Source organism: Ambystoma mexicanum, chromosome 1q, assembly GCF_040938575.1.
Source record: "Ambystoma mexicanum isolate Mex_15411 chromosome 1q, UKY_AmexF1_1, whole genome shotgun sequence".
Lineage (NCBI taxonomy): Eukaryota > Metazoa > Chordata > Amphibia > Caudata > Ambystomatidae > Ambystoma > Ambystoma mexicanum.
In genome coordinates, this window is record NC_090922.1 from 1,528,649,290 (window position 1) to 1,528,674,188 (window position 24,899).

Here is a 24,899-nt window from a genome sequence, read left to right on the forward strand (position 1 = left end):
TGATCCTGTTCCTGGGCCAGAAGATCAGAGGGGGAATGCAGCCCTGCAGCTTCAGGCAGTGCCGGCACAGCAAGGTGCAGATCACCTTGCCCCAAACAGGTGTGGTACCCGCCGACCCGGTGGCCGTGCGCCACCAGGCAATACTGTATGGGAAAACTCCATGTACGGTATAGCAGCACAACAGGGAGCATCAGTTGAAATGATGGCTCAGGCAATGGAGAGGGTGGCCACTTCCATTCTCCCCCCTGAAAGGCAGATGGAGCAACAACAGCAGGCAACAGACTCCATTTGCCAATTACACAGGGAAGACATGTTGGCGTCCAACAGGGACCGATGGGCGGCACTGTAGACTCTGCGGGAAGCCATTTCTGTGGAGTCACAGAGCCACAGGGAAGCCCTGAGGTTAGAACTCCAGTTCCTCAGGCAGACTCTAAGTGAACTTGAGGCTTCCCGAAATTTAAGGTCAGAACAGCAGCTGGAGCAGCTCACACGTTCGCTCTCAGCTGAGCTGCAGGCAACTCGGGAGGAGATCTGGGCATCATGTGAGGCCATGCGTGCAGAAATGCAGGCAACCCGTGAGGTGCTGCATGGGGATCTCTGCACTATCATCCTCCAGAATCAGACCTTCAACACCCGCATGCTTGCTGCCATGGAGGACCATACCAGGGCTTTGCGTGGGCTGCCTCCCGTAGCACCACCACCTCCTGATGCAGAAGCAGAGGGTGAAGAGAGCAACAACAGCAGTTCTCCCACAATAGCATAGCCATGCAGGCCATGAACCCATGGAGGTATTTTTTTTCCCACAATATCCACGCAGGTGAGTGTTGGTGTGCACCCTGTCCTCCAACCTCCTGGGTTGCCTCCCCCCCTGGCCCCCACATGGCCTTTTTTCTATTTTTTTTTATTTTTTTTTACAGTGAGTTGCCTTGTGTGGCTCCAGTGGGCATTCACTGTGTATTCCAGCTGGGCACATGCAGGCTTGTCCTGTGTTTGGGTTAGATGCTTGGGTTCCTGACACACACACCCCCCCTGCATCCCTTTCCATGGGCTTGCAAAGGGTGTGACCAAGTGACAGTGATTTACACAGTGACATTGGGCTCCCATGAGCTGTGTGGGCAATCTGTAGTCAAAACTGTGTGTACATCCCTAGTGGGGATTGTTGTTGTATTGAACACTGCATGGTGTATTGATATGTGCTTGTGCATCCATGTCGTCCTCCTTATTCACAGGTACCTTCTTCATGTCTTCACAAGGCCGTCTCTTTTGCAGATGCAGTTCATGTTGTATGCAGTACACTGACACATTTGCCTAAGGTCAACACTCTGCAGTTGGAAGGGGTGGAAGTGCTGGCTTATTCAGGTTGTAAAACTTGCACTACTTTGATTTGGTGCTGTCATATTTTGGCAATGCTTCATCCTGTGTTGCTGTATTGTGTTGCTGGTAAGTATTTGGTCATGTGTTCTGTTTATTATTGATTACTGGGAGCATATTGTCTGCGGCCTGTTTCCATTTGCGACAGTGCACTTTGTGACACTTGTGTCATGTGTTGTGCATTCCTTTGTTTGCTTTCACATTGCATGACATGCCATGGTGTGTTGGGTAGCGGAGATGGGGAGGGGTTGGGTGACATGGTGCTGTTTTCATGTTGTATTTTGCAAGGGGGTAGTCATTCATGCAGCATAAATGTGTGTCTTTTTGTGACACAGCATTGGTTGTCTTTCGGTAGGTAGGGATGCACACAATGTAACACTTCCAGGTGACCAATCTCAGGCTGGTATGGTTGTGACAGTTGACTGTCCCTTATGTTATCATCATTAATTGTCAGCTGGTATGTACCAGGGCTGTGTGCACTCCACAGGGGTGTGAATTTAGGTGAAGTAATTAGCCACCAGCTGCGTACGGGCTGCCTCACCACGGGCCCTTTCCCCTCCCATGCGCAGTGGCTGTGCATGTGGTTGAGGATGTGGGGGCACCACCATGTCCACCGACAGGCCCCGGCGGGTTGCAACATTGTGCAGGACAAATGCTGCCACTATGAACCTGCACACTACTGGGGACGTGTATAGCAGCTGCCCACCAGAGCGGTCAAGGGAGCGAAAGCGTGACTTCAGCACTCCGAATGTGCGCTCCACTATGCCCCGGGTTGCAATATGGGCTGTGTTGTATCTTACCTCGAGTGGTGTGGTGGGGTTCAGAATTGGCGTCATCATGTGGGTGCTCAGAAGGTAGGCACTGTCCCATGGGGAGGTGATGATGGGTATCATTAGTGGGGTTGTGACATTACCCAGTATCTGACATGCATGCATGTGCTGTGGCATTTATACTCACCAAGCAGCCATGCATCGCCATGCCGCCCAGCTTCTAGGTCCCGGTTTAGGGTTGACATTCTGTAAATGAAACTGTCATGGGTGGACTCTGGATAGTTGGCATATACTGAGGTGATGATTCCCTTGGCATCACATACTACCTGGAGTTGATGGAATGCTAGTGCTTGCGGTTTCTGTAGATGTGCTCTGATGCCCTGGGGGGACGTAGAGCCACATGGGTGCAATCAATGGCACCTAGCACTTTGGGGAAGTGTGCCACCCCGTAAAAATCCTGGACGGCAGCCTGCCTTTCTGCAGGTGTTCTGGGCAGGTATATGTGCCTGCGGACTGATGAGCGTGCAGTCATGATGGCCAACATCTGGTGTAGGCAGCGTGACTGCGTGGCCTGTGACACCCCTCCTCACTATGGCACTTGTCCGCTGAAATGAACCAGTGGCCAAGAAGTGCAGTACATTGAGCACCTTTTCCAAGGGGCTCAGTGCTTGGGAGCACAGGGTGGGTGATGTGAGGTCATCCTCCCACTCACTCACTCACCAGGTCGAGTATTATGTGAAGTGGAAACCTGTACGTCCCATATATGGTCATCAGGCAGCCCAAAAAGGCTGGTCCTTGGTGTAAAAATTCTGGCCCTGACTATCCTCCTCCTCCTGCAGTGTCCCACAACCACTGCTGCGAGGAACGGTATATTCATCGTAGCGTCTGAGCTTGTTTGTTGTTTGCGTGCACTTTTATGCTGTGCGGGTCCGCGTACGCCTGCTTCCTGCTGGCGTACGTGTTTCCGGATTAGCGCGTCTTTTTTGGCGCACATGTTTCCCCTGTTCGATTCCATGAATATGTGTTGTAGGCGCGCGTGTGGGCGTTCCGCGCATTTGCCTCCTGTACTTCCCCCGTAACGCCCACATTTTCACGCGTTGTTCCCCATTCCGCGTGTTACGCCCCGTGTTACACCAACTTTTCTTGTGTGTGGCACGCTATGTACGCTTTTGCTTTGAGTGTAGCGCACACCGTTTGATGACTTGTGCTTCCGCGTGCGTCAGGCAGGATTTTAGCGCACATCCCAGTATTTACACGCGCACAGACTTCCATGAATCGATGTGCGCGGCTTTCGCATGCTTGCACTGCGATTTTCGCACTTGCGCTGTGATTCGCACGCTTTCGCACGCTTGCGCTGAGATTTTCGGTGCACATTAATTCCATGAATCGGCCTGATAATCAGCATAGCAATGCGGTTCTTGAAATGTTTTGCCTCACGTCTTGTCAATTAGAAGAAAATAAGGCATGCAGTTGTGTTTTCATGAAGCACACACTTTGTGATGTTTAAAAGGAAATCCAGAACAATTCCAACTGTCTTGGATGTCATGTGTGCAGCTGCCTATTTCTTTTTCTGTGTTGCCCTTGGTGCTTTAATTGGCAGTCGTTAACCATGCTAGCATTTGTGCAAATGGGTGATCGTTCCTTGGTTACAACATTTTCCATGATCTGGGATACGTTTAAAATGTATTCCCTTGGCATATGTGTGTTTAAAGAGGTCAGGGTTTTAAAAATGAATTCACAAAGATGTGGCCATCTGTGGGACCCAGTCGCAGAAGCTGGAGGCTGAATGCCTGAATACTGAAGCAGAATCAACAGTGATTCAAATTAGGGAATCTCTGGGGAAATTCCCAGATTTAGGGATTAGGGAGAGGAGATCTGCTTTGTGACCGACTACACAGTGTGCTGAAGGCTGTTATCCAGGACTATTCAGAGGGAGACGGGTTCAAGTGAGATAAAAGGACTTGAAGCCGAAGGTGGCACTCTGTGTAGCGCCTCGACAGAACTTCATTGAGTATTCCTTGAATATTATCAAACTCTCTTCTCCTCCGGCTCTCATGAAACTGAACTGTCTCAATACTTTACTCGCTGAGTGGAGTCTTTAGTGCCCCTATTAAAATTGATGAAATCCATGAGACCATTGTAGAATTTCATTCAGGTAAATCACCCAGACCTGATGGCCTCTCTACTAGGCTAGATACCCCTAAACTCTGGGAATTAAACCATGACTCAGTACAGGATGGACCCCCCCCACACTCCACGCTGGGAAGCACTTAAAATAGTGCTTCAAAGGCTAGACTGATTGAAGACGCCGCGGCCCTTTCAGCCCTCATCAATGCTAAACGGCGATAAAAAAGACCATGGAGAAATTCTAGCTCTTTGCCTTTTCCTAGTTTTGCCATCAATGGTTCTGACACAAGAACCAGGGTTCCTACCTGGGAGGTCTACAGATTTCAGTCAGTTTGAGGGCAGGATTTGAAGTGACTTCAATACTGGACGCCAGAGGCAGAGAAGTCGTTCAAGTCCTTGGACTGGAACTGAATGTTTCCTTTTTTGAGTCGTTTGCGGGCGGCACCTTCTTTCTCTCATTGGTCAAAATGTTGTACACTTAGCCAGTGGCACCGGTATGTACACACGGTATTACATCATTCCTGTTCGATTTGAGCAGAGGCACCAGACAGAGTTGCCCCTTAAGCCCCATCTCATTGGTTCCCATTAGATGGAGGTCTTTCCACCTCTTTATTTATGGGACTGGTCTGGGGGCTGCATCACGCCAGATTCAAATGGGATGGATTTACACTCCCCTATGGGTTCGTTGGACTGGGAATTCTGTCTGGGCTGCTTCCTCTCAGGATCCTGTTTCATGGAGCACTTCTACTTCTGCGTCCCAAAATGCATGGTTAGAGTAAATGATGGCTCTGCAGGGCTCCCTACAATCTACCATTTTAACGTCTTTCAGGCTCACACACCAAGCTAGACACAGTAGATCCGGTTTGCCAGGCTACCTATGCTCTTCATGACACATCCTACACACCCAGGACTTTTCTCTGCCTACCATTTACACATCATGCCTGTCTCTTTAAGGAGTGGCATGAAGTAGGAGGGTCTGTATGTCAATGGAGCATGTATCTCTCTTTCTAGATGTGAGGAGACGTGGGCTCCTCTTTTACTCCCATGTTGCTTTCTTTTAGAATAATGGGTGAAATGGCCTCTAAGTTGCAAGGATTTCCTAAAATAACAGTAGTTAACTCCCTAATGTTTGACATTGCTTGCAGTGACGGTCCTTTTTCTGCCATTCCTGCTTTGTACAAGGTGATAATGGGATGGAGGAAAGATGGACCCATGTCTCCGAAGCGTCGTCGGGAAAACACCCTTGATATGAAAGGTTTTGAGGAGACGGGGAAAGGCTATGCGTCCAAGCTAGGATAGTCCACCTAAATCATTAACACTGCCCTTGATATCACAGGTCCTGAGGAGATGGGGAAAGGATATACCTCCAAGCTAGGATAGTCCACCTAAATCAATAACACTGCCCTCAATATCACAGGTCCTGAGAAGACGGGGAAAGGATATGCGTCCAAGCTAGGATAGTCCACCTAAATCAATAACACTGCCCTCAATATCACAGGTCCTGAGAAGACGGGGAAAGATATGCGTCCAAGCTAGGATAGTCCACCTAAATCAGTAACACTGCCCGCAATATCACAGGTCCTGAGGAGAGGGGAAAGGATATGCCTCCAAGCTAGGATAGTCCACCTAAATCAGTAACACTGCCCTCAATATCACAGGTCCTGAGAAGACGGGGAAAGATATGCGTCCAAGCTAGGATAGTCCACCTAAATCAGTAACACTGCCCTCAATATCACAGGTCCTGAGAAGACGGGGAAAGATATGCGTCCAAGCTAGGATAGTCCACCTAAATCAATAACACTGCCCTCAATATCACAGGTCCTGAGAAGACGGGGAAAGATATGCGTCCAAGCTAGGATAGTCCACCTAAATCAGTAACACTGCCTTCAATATCACAGGTCCTGAGGAGAGGGGAAAGGATATGCCTCCAAGCTAGGATAGTGCACCTTAATCATTAACACTCCCCTTGATATCACAGGTCCTGAGAAGACGGGGAAAGATATGCGTCCAAGCTAGGATAGTCCACCTAAATCAGTAACACTGCCCTCAATATCACAGGTCCTGAGGAGAGGGGAAAGGATATGCCTCCAAGCTAGGATAGTGCACCTTAATCATTAACACTCCCCTTGATATCACAGGTCCTGAGAAGACGGGGAAAGATATGCGTCCAAGCTAGGATAGTCCACCTAATCATGAACACTGCCCTCAATATAACAGGTCCTGAGGAGATGGGGAAAAGGATATGTGTCAAAGCTAGGATAGTACACCTAAATTATTAACACTGCCCTTGATATCACAGGTCCTGAGGAGACGGGGCAAGGATATGCGTCAAGCTAGGATAGTCCACCTAAATCATTAACACTGCCCTTGATATCACAGGTCCTGATGAGACGAGGAAAAGGTATGTGTCCAAGGTAAGATAGTACACCTATGAGATGGGAGAAATGATATGTGGCCAAGCGAGGATAGTCCACCTAAATCATTAACACTGCCCTTGATATCACAGTTCCTGATGAGACGGGGGAAAGGATATGCGTCCAAGCTAAGCTAGTACACCTAAATCATTAATATTGCTTTGCTATCACAAATCCTGAGGAGACAGGGGAAAGGATATGCGTCCAAGCTAGGATAGTACGCCTAAATCATTAACACTGCACCTTCAATACAAATTGTGGTCAAGTGGATGTGTCCTTGTGTTCCACTTTCTCACTTTGGTTTTGTGACCTGTTTTGAACCACTAACTTAGAACTTGTATCAGAAAATAGCTCCCAATATATCACGCTCTAGAGACCTTTGGGCACCTTTTCTGCGATTAAAAGAAAAGGTCGCCTATATCTACCCGTCATGGATAAAACACTGTAGCAAGTATAGCAGTTGGCTTTTGCACGGAATACTTAGGCATGGCGTAAACTTCTTTGCAAACGCCCTCCAATCATTCTCTCGACTTGTTTAATCTAGTGGTGTACCAAACTTTGGCTTCAAGTCACTATTCGGCCAAAGTTCGGCTGAAAAACAGAAATTCGCTTTGGCAGAATAGTTTTTGCCATAGTGACTCGAAGCCTAAGTCCACTTTCTATGATTAGCTGTCTTTCGGAGATGACAGCCAATCATTGAAAGTGTGGCAGTGTCTAGGCTGCAGAAGTCAAACAAGCTGTTTGCTTATTGGTGACTGACGCCTGCCCACAAAGAAAGCAGCCTCTGCACGCGTTGAAATAGGAAGTGAGAGAAGGAAACAGTTCTTCCCTTCCCCGCTTCCTATGCCAACGGACCAGCAGATGCAAGCACCCAGAGATACCACTCCACTACCCAGGTAAGTGCCCCACCATCAACACGGTGGGGCCGGTGGGGTGTCCTGCACCCCAAGGCCTCACCGAAATGGCCATTATTTGAGTCGGGCCACCGGTGCAAAGCTGGTGGCCCGATCCTCATTGCAGTATTTGGGGGAAGCTCCATTATCCGAGAGTGGCCCCCAAACTTACGAGGCCATTGGGGCACTTGGTCCACCCCTTCGGCCTCGACATGTGTTAAGGCCCCCCCGCCCCATCAACATGGGATCGATGCCCGCATTCTCCAGCAAGAGACTTTTCTTCTATTTTCACTATTTTATTCAGAACTCATCAATCCTCGCAAATAAGGCATGTGCTTGCTTCAGGGTTTTTACTATCATCGTCAAAGTCTTCTGTCCACTTTCTGCTCTCTCAAAGAGTCACACGGTTTTCTCCACGAGGGCCGGCAACTGGCGTGATACTATGCAGAAGGCGCATAGCATGGCATTATTGACATATTCATGAAATTCCACTTTGATGCCACTCAGCACTCTTAACCTTTTATTTCATTGCTATACAATGCTTCAAATAATTGGTACAAAGTGCACCGCCTTTGGGGCAGGTCAGAGCTGGCAGAAGAGAGAGTCCTGTCTGCAGGAGCTCATATTCCAGAAAACATATTTTACCTGTCTTTCTTCTCACTCATCTGTGTCTCTTCGCTGACATGAGGGGTTGCTGCACTTTGCAGTCTCCCGGCATTTAAAGTCTTGGTTCAGGCATTTGCTCTTTTGTCCATTCCAAAACCGTGGCTCACAGATGCAAATGGCTATTCATTCCTTTTCTGACACTGTTTGACTAGTCCCCAAGGGGGTGCTTTTGGATCAAATGTGATGCAGTAGATATTGTGCATTTTAAATAATATTCTTTCAGCAACACCGGGCAAAACTATTAGCCACATAGCAAAGGAAATCATCAAACTGGCCGACCACATTGCCCCAAAAAGTGCCCAGCTATGATGCCAGACAACTGGACCACACTAGCTTTTTCTGACACTGTTTGACTAGTACCCAAGCGGGTGTTTTGGGAGAAAATTGATGCAATAGAATTTGTGATTTGTGAAGGAGGGATTTGCAAGGTGGGGTGGGGTGTGACAGGGGACAGCATTGGCCTCTGATCAGTGCTGGGGGCTTTCTGTGCTGGGTGCTTGGGGTCTAGCATAGGAGTATAAGGGTGGGTGCTGCGGGATCCTCTGTGTGAAGTATTAGTTGGTAAGTAAGTATTGGTGCATCCTGTTCTCAGCCACTCCCACATGACATAATCCTTTATTTTTAGTCGTACAACTGGTCAGAAAAGACACAGCACCAACCAAGGACGCTCATCCCCGAGACCGGCCTGCCATTCCGCCACCTTGATGCAAATCCCTGCTTAGTGCCTACAACCCTGGTGAGTAGCCTTCCCCTTACTGGTTACTCTTATAAGTGAGTGACATAAGAGGAAAGTAGACTTAGGCTTTTTCCAGATCGGTTTGATTTATTTTTGTCTTTGTTATAAGCTTACAGAGATATGTGTCCAATGAATAGCGATGCAATAGAATGCCTCCTTAGTTTATTCATTGAAATGTTGTTTATTAAGCCCTAGAACATGTTTGCCTAAAAAAAGAAAAAATATTCAGCCCCGGCCGAATAGCTAGACCAACTATTTGGTATTCAGCCAAATAGTAAACAAACTATTAGGTACACCCCTAGTTTAATCCTCTATTGTATGATGTTGCATCTGACTGAGTGAGCCATCCTGACACCTGTGTATAATTAACTGTGTTTTGCTCATTTTTTTGTTTGTCTTTCTTATTTACTCATTTAGTTGTATGACTATTTGCTTCTTGTACGAAAGTTCATTAACAAATGAATGCTCATGAATCATGAGCCTGGATGGTGGGAGTTTTTATTGTGGATTGTAGTTCGGCGCATGAGGCATGAGGTTCAGTGTGTGCTTGTGTCAGGAATTGTGTCGACTCTTTCCTGGATTTGTGGTGACGTTGTGTGCCTATTTTAAGGAATCAGAAATTAGACTGGAAACCATTGTGTAGTCAGGAATTGTGAAGACGGAATGTGTGCTGTAATGTAGATCAGTCTCTACCATTTTGAGGGCTTTGTTGCACGTGGCCATGCAAGGGGTGGTGGTGGTTCGTTGTTAGTGGGATGGCGGGACAATGAGAGTTGAGCTGACGACGGAAAATCAGCTCAAAATGGAGGAGGCAGCAGGGTAACCCCTGCGGGGTCATGCCGCCAGGACCTGGGACCCTCCCCTGGGGGTCAAAAGGCAAGGGGCGGAACGGCGCCAAAGGCCTAATGGCCCAAAAAGCCCGCGAAGGGCTGAACAAAGGAAAAGGGGCGGGGCCATCAGGATTTAAGCAGGCGGGACCGGGGTGCCAAGCATCTCGCTCCTGCACTGGGACCCAGTCGCCGCCTCGCAGGTGGAAGAAATTTCGTTGGGGCAGAAGGATTTCATTTTCTGGTTCGTGTGCTGCAGTGATGTTCGTGATGGGTTCCAGTTAAAGAGGTGTTCCAGTGAAGGACGGGTCGTTGTTCCAGTGAGGAAGGAGCATCAAGGGCAGGAATAAATGTGCGGTGGAGGTAAGTGTGGGGGAGGGGCAAGGAATAAGCTTGTTCCTGGGCGGGGCGGGCCCGTAGGCCCTGTTTGTTAGCACCCATCCCTCCCTCCACTTATTTCGCCTAGGGCACATCGTGGGTAATAATAGAGCCGGTCTGGTTGCACAGCGAGTAGAGCGCGGCACAAATTAATTCTGTCTTATTGTATCATTATAATGAAGGCTCTGTCGTTAAATGTGACTGGTTTGGATTAAGTCATAGTGCAATGGTTAAACGGCTCACCGTGTGTTGATTCGGTGTAATACGGCACTGACAGAGTACAGCCTTTTTCTTCTTACTGAATGCTTGTTAAAAAATGGGTTGTGAAGCCGATGAGCACTAGACTGCTGCGCTTTCAGAAGACTTGGATGAGTCGGCCTTAAGGCACTATGTTTTCAGAGCGTGAGGGAGAGCGCCCGCGCCTCGCAGCCTGTGGTTTGTTTCCCCGCCAGGCTGCACCAATAAGGACCCCCCGGGCTGCTGAGTGGAGGCTCCTAGTGGGCAAAGGAGGCCTTGGTGTTTTTGCCCATGTTGAACGGCGGAGCTGGTGCTCATGGTTTTGGGGTACAGTGCATGCGTTCATTGAAGGGTAAATGTATGCTAGTTGTGTGGGGCGTTTTTTGGATCGTGCTACAGGATCCCATTTTTCACTCTCCTCCTTGTAGCTCGGCCTCGAGCTCAGTGCTTTCGCCAAATGGAGCTTACGACCTCCGCTCTCCCCTGCTCGCTCGCGGTTGGTGCATGGGCGGGTCAGCAGAGGGTCCACGGAGTGAATGGGGATAGCAGGGGACGCTGGTTGCCTGTCTGCGGGCACTCGCCGTGTGAGTCAAGGGAGGATGGAGTTGCGAACAAAGAACGCGGGCAGGGGTCGAAACAGGTGGTTTCGCTGACCTTTGTCGAAGTCGGATTGTGCCCTTGTCTGTTGCGGGGGAGCTGCATCAGATTTGGGGTTTCTGGGCACCTGAGTACACAGCGTGGCTTTGAGGGGAGGCTTGGGTGAAGGCAATAAAAAGGTTTTGATTTACGTTGCTGTATTTCGATGTCTCGGCAGCGTAGGTAGGAACGTGTGTAGCCATGGCGTGGCACCACACGCCATTATGATGCACACTACAGTGAGGGCTTATGGTGTTAATGTTAATTAGAGCCTTAGGTGTTTACGGTCGTGTCGCTGCGGGTGCAGTACTATACAAGTGGTAAGGGAATGTTGCTGCCGATATTTGTGTCTGGCAGGACAAAGGGTTCTAAGAGGATCCCATGGCACGCTCTGTGCTGCACCTAATAATGCTAGCCGCACACGAGGCAGCAGGCAGATCACTGGCCTGCCATTCTGGCTGCCGGACACGAAGCTCAGCCTTCACTGGCCTTGATAACACGAAGCAGGAATACAATTTTCAGTCTGCCTTAAAATCTTGAAACACGGCAGTGGGTATTTGCATTTCCACTCTCACCCAGTTCGTAGGTGATTGTGGGAGGGTTTTGCTGGGAGATTTACTTAAAAATGTATCAATTGCAAGTCTCCCTGAACGTATAATAGTGCCCCTGCTATGTCTTCAGGCAAGGGATAAATCGGGATTCAAAATACCTCCCTAACCACGACATTCTTTCTTCAGCTAAACCTAGGCAGCACCGTTTTCTTCCCGTGGGGGCGTACTAACGTTCGTGATGTGGGACCACCAGTGCCCGTTCTGACATAAACAAGTTTGTGGTGGGTTTAAGTTTGGATGGCCCGAGCGGTTACACTTACATAGGGACACAGGTGTGTTAAATCCAGCGGGGGGAAGCGGACGGTTGTTGGGATGCCACGTTTATTCAAAATGTCAGCTTCACCTGGCGGGGCAGTTATGGTGCTGCAACCTGCGTGGTGGGCCAGGCAATGTCTTTCGCCACGTTTGGGGTGGATGCGCATAGCATGTTCGTACGAGGGGGTTAGTGTGGCCATGGGGGAGTTAGGACCGTAAAAACCGAAGGTTCAGTACGTTGCACGTGGCGGTTAAGGGTTCTTGCGATGGGGTTAATCAAGGCCGTTTCAAGGGAGTCCCGCTTGAGCAGGGCGGTTGCGCAGAAATATGGGGGGAAATAGGGGACTCTGCAATCAGTAATTATGGGTAAAGTTGCTCGGGATTGGCTGATGAATGATGGCTGGCTGGCGAGGCTCGGGGTGATAAGCTGGCTGCATTACAAATGCGATACGGGGTCACGTTCTTTCGCAGGAGGCCAGCACCTAAGTAGAGCTGCATGACAGGAGCGAGTACTCACTTTGCATCTGGGCAGAACCTGGGGACACAGGTTCGAAGCCCGGCAGGTCCAAACCCAACGTTTCAATAATAATAAGCAGCGCACAGATACCGAAGGGTTCATAGCACTATGTAAAGGCAGAATTAGGGTCATCTCGTTTGGAGAGCAGGACGACTCGAAGCAGATCAGGTTCGAGCACTGGGTCCGCCCGGAGAAACTTCTGGCCATTAAGCATGTTATATAATATTTAACAGACAGGCGGGTCCACGCCAGGGACTGCATTTGGGCTCCAGGGTCGCTATGTTAAGGTGTGCACAATGGTTTTGTACTTAAGATGTAGAAGCGCGCCGATTAACATAACCCGATCGGGTATGGCCTTTACAACAGATTAGGGGACACGTGCTACAGTTATTAGGAAGGCACCAGGTGTGCTTAATTGTCTTAGGTCTGAGCCAGAAATTTCAAAGGAGGGCCCATTGGCAAGGTGCAAGCACGGACAGCTTTTGCATGTGTGATCTTAGCAGACTTATGTGGGGTAGGGCCTGGGCGTAGGACCGGGGGTACATGCATGTCTTATGTCGGATACATAGTCCCCAGAACAGACAGGAGCGGCTGTGGGATTACATGGTACGACAGCCAGGTCGCTTGAGGCTAGGGGCCTGGGGGTTGAATTAAAAATGCTCAATGGAAACACGGAGTGGGAGTGTTCTTGGGTCAAAAAATGTTATCGCTAAAACATTGAGGATATTATGGAATAAAGGCCTCAGTGGACAAGGAAGGCGCGAGGTGTTCAGCGGGTATAATACACATATTCTCACTACTAATACAGTATTGTGCAACAGGGGAAGCACGCAGACTCCCACGAGGGCCAAAGTTGATTTGGTGTGCAAGTACATTGGATGACGATTGATCGGGCGCAGGTGCCGCTTGAAATAGAACAACATAGCGCCAAGGGTTGAGGACAAAAGGTTGGAGGAGGAGGAGTTTCGATTGATAGTAGCAGCGAAAATTACTTAACGGGCCATGCTTTGCACACAGTGGCTCGCTATTTGGAGCAATATAACGCCATGGAGATAGGACAGTAGGTTGGATACGATTAATAAAAGGGGTTAAGCCGGGTGCAAGGGAACAGGGGTTGAGATTAGGTCAGCAGGCTGTGGGGGTTGTATAGCGTTAATAATATCAACCCGCTGCTAAAGTAAAACAAGGGTTTTTGGCCTGGCGCTGGGGGCAGCAAGATTTTGGAAGGTATGATTGGGGTCATTTAGCAGGCGTTACAAGCTACAGGGAGAAACAGGAGAGGTCCCACTCGCTAAAACAAGGGTTAAGCAAGGCGCCGGCGACAGGGTTGGCAGTGGTATCGGGGTTTTTGAACAGCTCAGCAAGGCCAAGTCACCCTTCATCCTTCCGGGGCGGGGATCAAGTAACAGGGGGACTGATGCTGGAGAGAGGTAACGGGTCTGCTAACTTTTGGGTCCACGGCAGGGGAGCTCTGTCGTGCTAGAGGGACAGAAGAGGGGAAGGTGGCCTAGAAAAAAGGAGAATGACTCAGCCCCTTTCGGTCATGATGAGAGCTCAGCGAATTTCTGCAAGGGCAAGCAATCCGCAGAGGATTTCATGGGGGTGATGGACAGCTAAAGGGTAACAAAGGGTACAGTTCAACTTCACTCGGCAGGAACGGCGCTCTCCGAACATGGTAAATCCTGCAGGGGCAGGCAGAGCAAGGATAAATTGGGTGGGAAGCCCTGGCCCTCGGCCCAGGAACACCTGCAGATTTGAAGGGTTGGGGGAGTGGTGAGACTCGAAGAGTGGTTTACTAAGGTGGTTCCAAAGCAAGATCATTCCAAAGCGAGAATGAAAGGTTGCAGGGACAAAAGTGGTTACACAGCATGCACGCCCTGGTTAAAAGGGAGCAAGATGGAAAGGTGACAGGGGCAGAAGTGTCCCAGAGCAGGCCCGCCCTGGTTAAGGTGGAGCAAGGTGGAAAGGTGGCAGGGGCAGAAGTGTCCCAGAGCTGGCCCACCCTGGTAAGGTGGAGCAAGATGGAAAGGTGGTAGGGGCAGAAGTGTCCCAGAGCAGGCCCACCCTGGTCAAGGCGGAGCAAGGTGGAAAGGTGGCAGGGGCAGAAGTGTCCCAGAGCTGGCCCACCCTGGTTAAGGTGGAGCAAGGTGGAAAGGTGGTAGGGGCAGAAGTGTCCCAGAGCAGGCCCACCCTGGACAAGGCGGAGCAAGGTGGAAAGGTGGCAGGGGCAGAAGTGTCCCAGAGCTGGCCCACCCTGGTTAAGGTGGAGCAAGAGGGAAAGGTGGTAGGGGCAGAAGTGGCCCAGAGCAGGCATGGCCGGAAGACATCAAAAAATTGGGGAGATGGTCTTCAGGATGTTACAAAAGATATATCAGGCCCGCAAAAATATAAGTTAACCATGCCGTTCCCTCCTTTTTGTCATTTCCCAGCAGCACAAGGAAGGAGGAAACGTACCGTGTAGGTAGTGGGGCACTCAGGCAGCTCAATGGCTAATGCGAGCTGGACTCAGCAGCAGGAGGCGCTGACGGCCGGCGAGTTCAAGAGTGAGGGGCACGGTGGCACGGGGTGCCAGGGATGAAGTGGGCTCAGCTAGAGGGGCAACTATGGAAATTGCTGAGTAGGCGGCAGAAGCCAGAGGTGTTGGTAATACACTTGGGAGGGAATGACCTGACCAGCCTGGGGAGGGGTGTCCGGCTGAGGGACATTCGAGCTCATTTCTGGAAATATCAGCACAGTTGGGCGAAACTGAAATTGGATGGTCGGAAGGTATTCCCCGGGCGCAATGGTGGGGGGCAGAGAGCCATGCAGCAGTTGAGAAGTCAAGGAGGAAGCTGAACGGGGCCGTTGCAAAATTCTGCAGGGGCAGGGGTTTCCATCAGACCAGGCATGGCTTGATTGATGGGAAAACACCCGAGTACTTCCTAACGGACGGAGGAAAACCTGTCCACGAAGGAAACGGAGCTCTTTTTCTGGGACATCTCTACCAAATTACTGGAATGGGAGAAGGAGACAGGAAGAAGGGGAGCCACAGTGGGCGAGAACCCACTCAGTGGCGTGGCGGTGTTTGGGCAACCAAGCACAAATGATAGACTCCGGACGAGCCAGAAGGAAACGGAATGGGTCTTCGCTCTTCCGGACCAGCGCCTCTTGGGGGCCTAAACGGCGGGGGCGTCTGGTAGGGACAAATAAGGCTCAGCTTCCCCCAAAAACAAACGGCGCTCTCCCCACCCACGGACACCTGCACGGGCAGGATTGGAACAGGTACAATGGGTCGGGGGAGTTGGGGGCCTACTATACCAAGTATAGGGGGAAGCAAAGGAAATCCGGCAAGCAAGCGCCACACGGACAGAATGAAGTTCACAAATGTGTGCAAATAATTCTGTTGTCATGGAAATAAAACTGCGGCCAAGTTTGCCATTTGAAATTCTGTGTCAGGCCAATTTTTGGGGATAAGGAGTAATGCATTGGGGTGCATGCACAAAGAATAATTGGCAGTAAAGGCAAATGGACGGCTGCAGGGGTTATGGAGCTGACGACGGAAAATCAGCTCAAAATGGAGGAGGCAGCAGGGTAACCCCTGCGGGGTCATGCCGCCAGGACCTGGGACCCTCCCCTGGGGGTCAAAAGGCAAGGGGCGGAACGGCGCCAAAGGCCTAATGGCCCAAAAAGCCCGCGAAGGGCTGAACAAAGGAAAAGGGGCGGGGCCATCAGGATTTAAGCAGGCGGGACCGGGGTGCCAAGCATCTCGCTCCTGCACTGGGACCCAGTCGACGCCTCGCAGGTGGAAGAAATTTCGTTTTCCACCCACCCACCCACGAAATACAAGCAAGGAGCAGGAGACCTGGGGCGTTGCTGTCGCAGGACACCCAGGCCAGGATATGACAAGTTGGCGGTGTTTGGGCAACCAAGCACAAATGATAGACTCCGGACGAGCCAGAAGGAAACGGAATGGGTCTTCGCTCTTCCGGACCAGCGCCTCTTGGGGGCCTAAACGGCGGGGGCGTCTGGTAGGGACAAATAAGGCTCAGCTTCCCCCAAAAACAAACGGCGCTCTCCCCACCCAAGGACACCTGCACGGGCAGGATTGGAACAGGTACAATGGGTCGGGGGAGTTGGGGGCCTACTATACCAAGTATAGGGGGAAGCAAAGGAAATCCGGCAAGCAAGCGCCACACGGACAGAATGAAGTTCACAAATGTGTGCAAATAATTCTGTTGTCATGGAAATAAAACTGCGGCCAAGTTTGCCATTTGAAATTCTGTGTCAGGCCAATTTTTGGGGATAAGGAGTAATGCATTGGGGTGCATGCACAAAGAATAATTGGCAGTAAAGGCAAATGGACGGCTGCAGGGGTTATAAATGCTTAGGTGTTGGTGCATGCAGTCCAGGAGTACTGGAGTCCTGAGGGTCTGTGTGAGGCTAAGTGTTCAGTGGTGGAGATACTCGGTGCGTGGTGCATCAGAAGGAGACAGGAAGGAGTTGTCGTGTTAGTGTGGTATGTTTGTATGTAGTAGTTGTCATGTGTAAGGGTTGTGTGCAGATTAGTGAGGGAAAAGGTAGGGGATTTAGTTAGCGAAAATGAGTCTCTTGTTGCATGATTCTTGTTCAAATCGTTCTAAAAGAAATTTGAATTGCTTCCGCGTAATGAGTTCTTCCCGAATGGGTCTGATCCCCGACTTTGCTTGATTGAAGCATTGTGTGTGACTCGGGGGTGCGGGGTGAGGGACCCAAAAAAGGTCTGCACTCCAGCATCCCTTGGCTGAGACTTTGTGCTTGGGTACGTAGTGTCTTGTTGAGAGTAAGCAGAGAAGGTTCTGATTGGATGAAGTTCCGGGGATTGGGAGGGCTGTTGGAGTCGGTCCGTGGTGCATTGTCAGGACTCGCAGTGTGTCAGGAATTGTGATGATGAATTTTGTGCTCATGTCAGGAATTGTGGGGTTGGATGGTGTGTTGCTGTCTGTAATCATGAGATAGGACTGTGTGCTGTCGTTAGGAATCCTAGGTTTCAGTGTGTGCATGCATGAGCTTCCACTGTGTGCTTGTGTCTGCATTGGTGAGGTGGGATTGTGTACTGGTGTCATGAAACGAGGTAATTATCTGCTGAGCCAGCCCACTGACGCGGGCATTCTTGCTCAAGCACATTCCATGGTGTGGGTCAGAGAGCAGGCCAAAGTCCTTTTAAATGTTGGCATGCTCGCAATTTTGATAGTTTGTACCTTGCCCCAAGTGAAGGTTTCGACGTACCCCGTTGCACCAACTCGCTGTCATTTTTCAGGAGATGTCATGTCAGCGTTCACCTGGCAGAGCCATGTGAAATTGACTCATTCTACGCTAGCTTGTCATGTCAGTGTTGACTTGGCGGATCCATGTGAAATTGACTCATTCTAAGCTAGCTTGTCATGTCAGCGTTGACTTGGCGGATCCATGTGAAATTGACTCATTCTACGCTAGCTTGTCATGTCAGCGTTGACTTGGCGGAACCATGTGAAATTGACTCATTCTACGCTAGCTTGTCATGTCAGCGTTGACTTGGCGGAGCCATGTGAAATTGATTCATTCTACGCTAGCTTGTCATGTCAGCGTTGACTTGGCGGAGCCATGTGAAATTGACTCATTCTACGCTAGCTTGTCATGTCAGCGTTGACTTGGCGGAGCCATGTGAAATTGACTCATTCTACGCTAGCTTGTCATGTCAGCGTTGACTTGGCGGATCCATGTGGAATTGACTCATTCTACGCTAGCTTGTCATGTCAGCGTTGACTTGGTGGAGCCATGTGAAATTGACTCATTCTACGCTAGCTTGTCATGTCAGTGTTGACTTGGCGGATCCATGTGAAATTGACTCATTCTACGCTAGCTTGTCAGAGCCATGTGAAATTGACTCATTCTACGCTAGCTTGTCATGTCAGCGTTGACTTGGCGGATCCATGGGAAATTGACTCATTCTATGCGAGCTTGTCATGTCAGCGTTGACTTGGCAGATCCATGTGAAGTTGACTCATTCTATTGCTAGCTTGTCATGTCAGCGTTGACTTCGTGGAGCCATGTGAAATTGACTCATTCTACGCTAGCTTGTCATGTCAGCGTTGACCTGGCGGATCCATGTGAAATTGACTCATTCTACGCTAGCTTGTCATGTCAGCGTTGACTTGGCAGAGCCATGTGAAATTGACTCATTCTACGCTAGCTTGTCATGTCAGTGTTGACTTGGCGGATCCATGGGAAATTGACTCATTCTATGCGAGCTTGTCATGTCAGCGTTGACTTGGCAGATCCATGTGAAGTTGACTCATTCTATTGCTAGCTTGTCATGTCAGCGTTGACTTCGTGGAGCCATGTGAAATTGACTCATTCTATGTGAGCTTGTCATGTCAGCGTTGACTTGGCAGATCCATGTGAAGTTGACTCATTCTATTGCTAGCTTGTCATGTCAGCGTTGACTTCGTGGAGCCATGTGAAATTGACTGATTCTACGCTAGCTTGTCATGTCAGCGTTGACCTGGCGGATCCATGTGAAATTGACTCATTCTACGCTAGCTTGTCATGTCAGCGTTGACTTGGCAGAGCCATGTGAAATTGACTCATTCTACGCTAGCTTGTCATGTCAGTGTTGACTTGGCGGATCCATGGGAAATTGACTCATTCTACGCTAGCTTGTCATGTCAGCATTGACTTGGCGGATCCATGTGAAATTGACTCATTCTACGCTAGCTTGTCATGTCAGCGTTGACTTGGCAGATCCATGTGAAATTGACTCATTCTACGCGAGCTTGTCATGTCAGCGTTGACTTGGCAGATCCATGTGAAATTGACTCATTCTACGCGAGCTTGTCATGTCAGCGTTGACTTGGCAGATCCATGTGAAATTGACTCATTCTACGCTAGCTTGCCATGTCAGCGTTGACTTGGCATTATTTCAGTTTTTCTCCAGTTTGCTTGGAGTCCATAGGATCAGCGCTCTGCATTGCAATGCATAGGGTGCTAGGATTAATAGTGTCACCATCATGCTTCCCATATACAATGGGATCTCCGTGAATGCTGATCTGGAACTGCCCTCCTCTATTCTTTGATATGATGAGCAATAGCAGGGGGTGCGGATAATAGGGCGCCAAAAAGAGGATGGGGGCACACTGGGCATCAGGGGGCAGCCAGGGGGGGACAGCCACCCTCCCCTGGTTCTGCCACTGATGATGAGGTGGGTTCAGAAGTTGTGGAAACTGCCCATGTTCAATCAGCCACTCACGCACCATCCACAGCTCCACAGATACCGCCATGTTCTTTTCGGTGCCTCTGCCCCTGGCCCACCATGTCCCCTCCCCCACCCGACCACTTTGCCATCACAAAATACTGCACCCCCCACTCTTTGCCCACTGACTCCCCTCCAGTCCATTGCTTCCTGCTTTAGCTGCCATGCTCCCTAACCATTCGTCGCCAGCTACCATAGACATAGAAAAGGGACTTAGATCCCTTTCTATGTACTATGGCATTGGGCATCTCTTTTTGTTTTAACAGGCTACTGGACACATTCAATACATGCTGAGCTTATCTCCCTGCCAAATAAACATTTAAAATGTGTGCACTCCATAGGGAGCACCGGGAAGCGGATAGCAATCACCCTTTGCCCAGTGGCATGCTGGGACAGTAATTGCCCTGAACCCTGGCCAATGTCCTAACTTCACTTGGGCTTGCCTATGCTTGGGCTGGTGAGCTGCCACTGGCCCTGGGCACCCCAGGAGGGCATGCTGGTAGGTATATTATTCACCCTTTTCCAATCAGACAAATAATCTTTTGCCTGCTATGAGGATGGGATTGGCATGGCTGATAGTGAAGGTGGAATGAGGATGGGTGGTGAAGAGACACTAAGGAGTGGGGCAGCAGGCAGAGCTGGCACAGCAGGAGGCACTGAATCCATGAAGGGGGTAAGCAGGCAAACGAGATCTGGAAGGCGTGGAGTGATGAAGGTTGGCAGGAATCCTCCCTGCCCCCATTCACCACCATCCTCTGGGTGCTTGAGAGACTTACAGGGATTAATCGCTGTGGCATCAAGACTGCAGGAAAGGCAGGGTATCTGCCAATCTTTCACTGGAACACCTGCCAAGCTAGAACAGGGCAGTGTATACCACCCTCAGTCCTCCCTACCGTCCCAGATCTCTGGTGGTTATAGCAGCCAGGATAAGGAGAATGGTGCTGCCGCCCCCCGAGGACCCAGGAGTCTGGAGTATGACAGAAGCAGACACTCACCACCCTGCTGCCACCATGTTCTGCACATGGAGTAAATGTGCCGTGGAACTATGCTCTAGCTGTAGATTCTGCATATAAAGGGACATGAACACCAGCAGGGACTACTTAATGTGCAACCAAACTTCTAGAACCTACTGCACACAGCATATGGATCTAGGGAGAACCTAATGTGCAACCAAACCCCTAGAACCCGCTGCACGCAGCATAGGGAGCTAGGGAGAACCTAATGTGCAACTAAACCCCTAGAACCCGCTGCACGCAGCATAGGGACCTAGGGAGAACCTAATGTGCAACCAAACCCCTAGAACCCGCTGCACGCAGCATAAGGAGCGAGGGAGAACCTAATGTGCAACCAAACCCCTAGAACCCGCTGCACGCAGCATAAGGAGCGAGGGAGAACCTAATGTGCAACCAAACCCCTAGAACCCGCTGCACGCAGAATAGGGACCTAGGGAGAACCTAATGTGCGACCAAACCCCTAGAACCTGCTGCACGCAGCATAGGGACCTAGGGAGAACCTAATGTGCGACCAAACCCCTAGAACCTGCTGCACCCAGCATAGGGAGCTAGGGAGAACCTAATGTGCGACCAAACCTCCCTAGAACCTGCTGCACGCTGCATAGGGACCTAGGGAGAACCTAATGTGCAACCAAACCCCTAGAACCTGCTGCACACAGCATAGGGACCTAGGGAGAACCTAATGTGCAACCAAACCCCTAGAACCTGCTGCACGCTGCATAGGGAGCTAGGGAGAACCTAATGTGCAACCAAACTCCTAGAACCTGCTGCACACAGCATAGGGACTTAGGGAGAACCTAATGTGCAACCAAACCCCTAGCACCTGCTGCACGCAGCATTGGGAGCTAGGGAGAACCTAATGTGCAACCAAACCTCTAGAACCTGCTGCACGCTGCATAGGGAGCTAGGGAGAACCTAATGTGCAACCAAACCCCTAGATCCTGCTGCACGCAGCATAGGGAGCTAGGGAGAACCTATTGTGAAACCAAACCCCTAGAACCTGCTGCACGCAGCATAGGGAGCTAGGGAGAACCTAATGTGCAACCAAACCCCTAGAACCTGCAGCACGCTGCATGGGGACCTAGGGAGAACTTAATGTGCAACCAAACCCCTAGAACCTGCTGCACGCTGCATGGGGAGCTAGGGAGAACCTAATGTGCAACCAAACCCCTAGAACCTGCTGCACGCAGCATAGGGACCTAGGGAGAACCTAATGTGCAACCAAACCCCTAGAACCTGCTGCACGCTGCATAGGGAGCTAGGGAGAACCTAATGTGCAACCAAACCCCTAGAACCTGCTACACGCTGCATAGGGAGCTAGGGAGAACCTAATGTGCAACCAAACCCCTAGAACCTGCTGCACGCAGCATAGGGACTTAGGGAGAGCCTAATGTGCAACCAAACCCCTAGAACCTGCTGCACGCAGCATTGGGAGCTAGGGAGAACCTAATGTGCAACCAAACCTCTAGAACCTGCTGCACGCTGCATAGGGAGCTAGGGAGAACCTAATGTGCAACCAAACCCCTAGATCCTGCTGCACGCAGCATAGGGAGCTAGGGAGAATCTAATGTGCAACCAAACCCCTAGAACCTGCTGCACGCAGCATAGGGACCTAGGGAGAACCTAATGTGCAACCAAACCCCTAGATCCTGCTGCACGCAGCATAGGGAGCTAGGGAGAACCTAATGTGCAACCAAACCCCTAGAACCTGCTGCACACTGCATAGGGAGCTAGGGAGAATCTAATGTGCAACCAAACCCCTAGATCCTGCTGCACACAGCATAGGGACCTAGGGAGAACCTAATGTGCACCCAAACCCCTAGATCCTGCTGCACACTGCATAGGGAGCTAGGGAGAACCTAATGTGCAACCAAACCCCTAGAACCTGCTGCACCCAGCATAGGGAGCTAGGGAGAACCTAATGTGCAACCAAACCCCCTAGAACCTGCTGCACACAGCATAGGGAGCTTGGGAGAACCTAATGTGCGACCAGACCCCTAGAACCTGCTGCACACAGCATAGGGACCTAGGGAGAACCTAATGTGCAACCAAACCCCTAGATCCTGCTGCACACAGCATAGGGAGCTAGGGAGAATCTAATGTGCAACCAAACCCCTAGAACCTGCTGCACACAGCACAGGGAGATAGGGAGAACCTAATGTGCAACCAAACCCCTAGAACCTGCTGCACACAGCATAAGGAATGAGGGAGAACCTAATGTGCAACCAAACCCCTAGAACCTGCTGCACACAGCATAAGGAGCGAGGGAGAACCTAATGTGCAACCAAACCCCTAGAACCTGCTGCACACAGCATAAGGAGCGAGGGAGAACCTAATGTGCTACCAAAACCCCTAGATCCTGCTGCACACAGCATAGTGAGCTAGGGAGAAGCTAATGTGCAACCAAACCCCTAGAATGCTGCACACAGCATAAGGAGCGAGGGAGAACCTAATGTGCAACCAAACCCCTAGAACCTGCTGCACACAGCATAGGGAGCTAGGGAGAACCTAATGTGCAACCAAACCCCTTGATCCTGCTGCACACAGCATAAGGAGCGAAGGAGAACCTAATGTGCAACCAAACCCCTAGAACCTGCTGCACACAGCATAAGGAGCGAGGGAGAACCTAATGTGCAACCAAACCCCTAGAACCTGCTGCACACAGCATAAGGAGCGAGGGAGAACCTAATGTGCAACCAAACCCCTAGAACCTGCTGCACACAGCATAGGGAGCGAGGGAGAACCTAATGTGCTACCAAAACCCCTAGATCCTGCTGCACACAGCATAGGGAGCGAGGGAGAACCTAATGTGGAACCAAACCCCTAGAACCTGCTGCACACAGCATAGGGCGCTAGGGAGAACCTAATGTGCAACCAAACCCCTAGAACCTGCTGCACACAGCATAAGGAGCGAGGGAGAACCTAATGTGCAACCAAACCCCTAGAACCTGCTGCACACAGCATAGGGAGCTAGGGAGAACCTAATGTGCGACCAAACCCCTAGAACCTGCTACACACAGCATAGGGAGCTAGAGAGAACCTAATGTGCGACCAAGCCCCTAGAACCTGCTGCACACAGCATAGGGAGCTAGGGAGAACCTAATGTGCGACCAAACCCCTAGAACCTGGTGCACACAGCATAGGGAGCTAGGGAGAACCTATTGTGAAACCAAACCCGTAGAACCTGCTGCACACAGCATAGCGAGCTAGGGAGAACCTAATGTGCAACCAAACCCCTAGAACCCGCTGCACACAGCATAGGGAGCTAGGGAGAACCTAATGTGCAACCAAACCCCTAGAACCTGCTGCACACAGCATAGGGACCTAGGGAGAACCTAATGTGCAACCAAACCACTAGAACCTGCTGCACACAGCATAAGGAGCGAGGGAGAACCTAATGTGCAACCAAATCCCTAGAACCTGCTGCACACAGCATAAGGAGCGAGGGACAACCTGATGTGCTACCAAACCCCTAGATCCTGCGGCACACAGCAGAGGGAGCTAGGGAGAACCTAATGTGCAACCAAACCCGTAGAACCTGCTGCCCAAAGCATAGAGCGCTAGGGAGAACCTAATGTGCAACAAAACCCCTAGAACCTGCTGCACACAGCATTGGGAGCTAGGGAGAACCTAATGTGTAACCAACCCCTCAAACCTGCTGCACACAGCATAAGGAGCGAGGGAGAACCTAATGTGCAACCAAATCCCTAGAACCTGCTGCACACAGCATAAGGAGCGAGGGACAACCTAATGTGCTACCAAACCCCTAGATCCTACTGCACGCAGCATAGGGAGCTAAGGAGAACCTAATGTGCAACCAAACCCCTAGAACCTGCTGCACGCAGCATAGGGAGCTAGGGAGAACCTAATATGCAGCCAAATCCCTAGAACCTGCTGCACGCAGCATAAGGAGCGAGGGAGAACCTAATGTGCAACCAAACCCCTAGAACCTGCTGCACACAGCATAGGGAGCTAGGGAGAACCTAATATGCAACCAAACCCCTAGAACCTGCTGCACACAGCATTGGGAGCTAGGGAGAACCTAATGTGCAACCAAACCCCTAGAACCTGCTGCACGCAGCATAAGGAGCGAGGGAGAACCTAATGTGCAATCAAACCCCTAGAACCTGCTGCACACAGCATAGGGAGCTAGGGAGAACCTAATGTGCAACCAAACCCCTAGAACCTGCTGCACACAGCAT

At 50.5% G+C, this 24,899-nt stretch overlaps 1 protein-coding gene across 3 annotated transcripts in view; it reads left to right on the plus strand.

Annotated features, from left to right (window-relative positions):
- C1QH1orf210 (chromosome 1q C1orf210 homolog) overlaps positions 1-24,899 on the plus strand; it is a 220,541-nt gene that overhangs the window by 58,318 nt on the left and 137,324 nt on the right. For 2 of the 3 annotated variants that reach the window (XM_069642444.1, XM_069642446.1), the window contains exon 2: positions 8,867-8,977. The exons of the other annotated variant lie outside the window; for it this stretch is intronic. The gene's annotated coding sequence lies outside the window, so the exon portion shown is untranslated. The remainder of the gene's footprint in view (positions 1-8,866; positions 8,978-24,899) is intronic. 3 annotated transcript variants of the gene reach the window in all.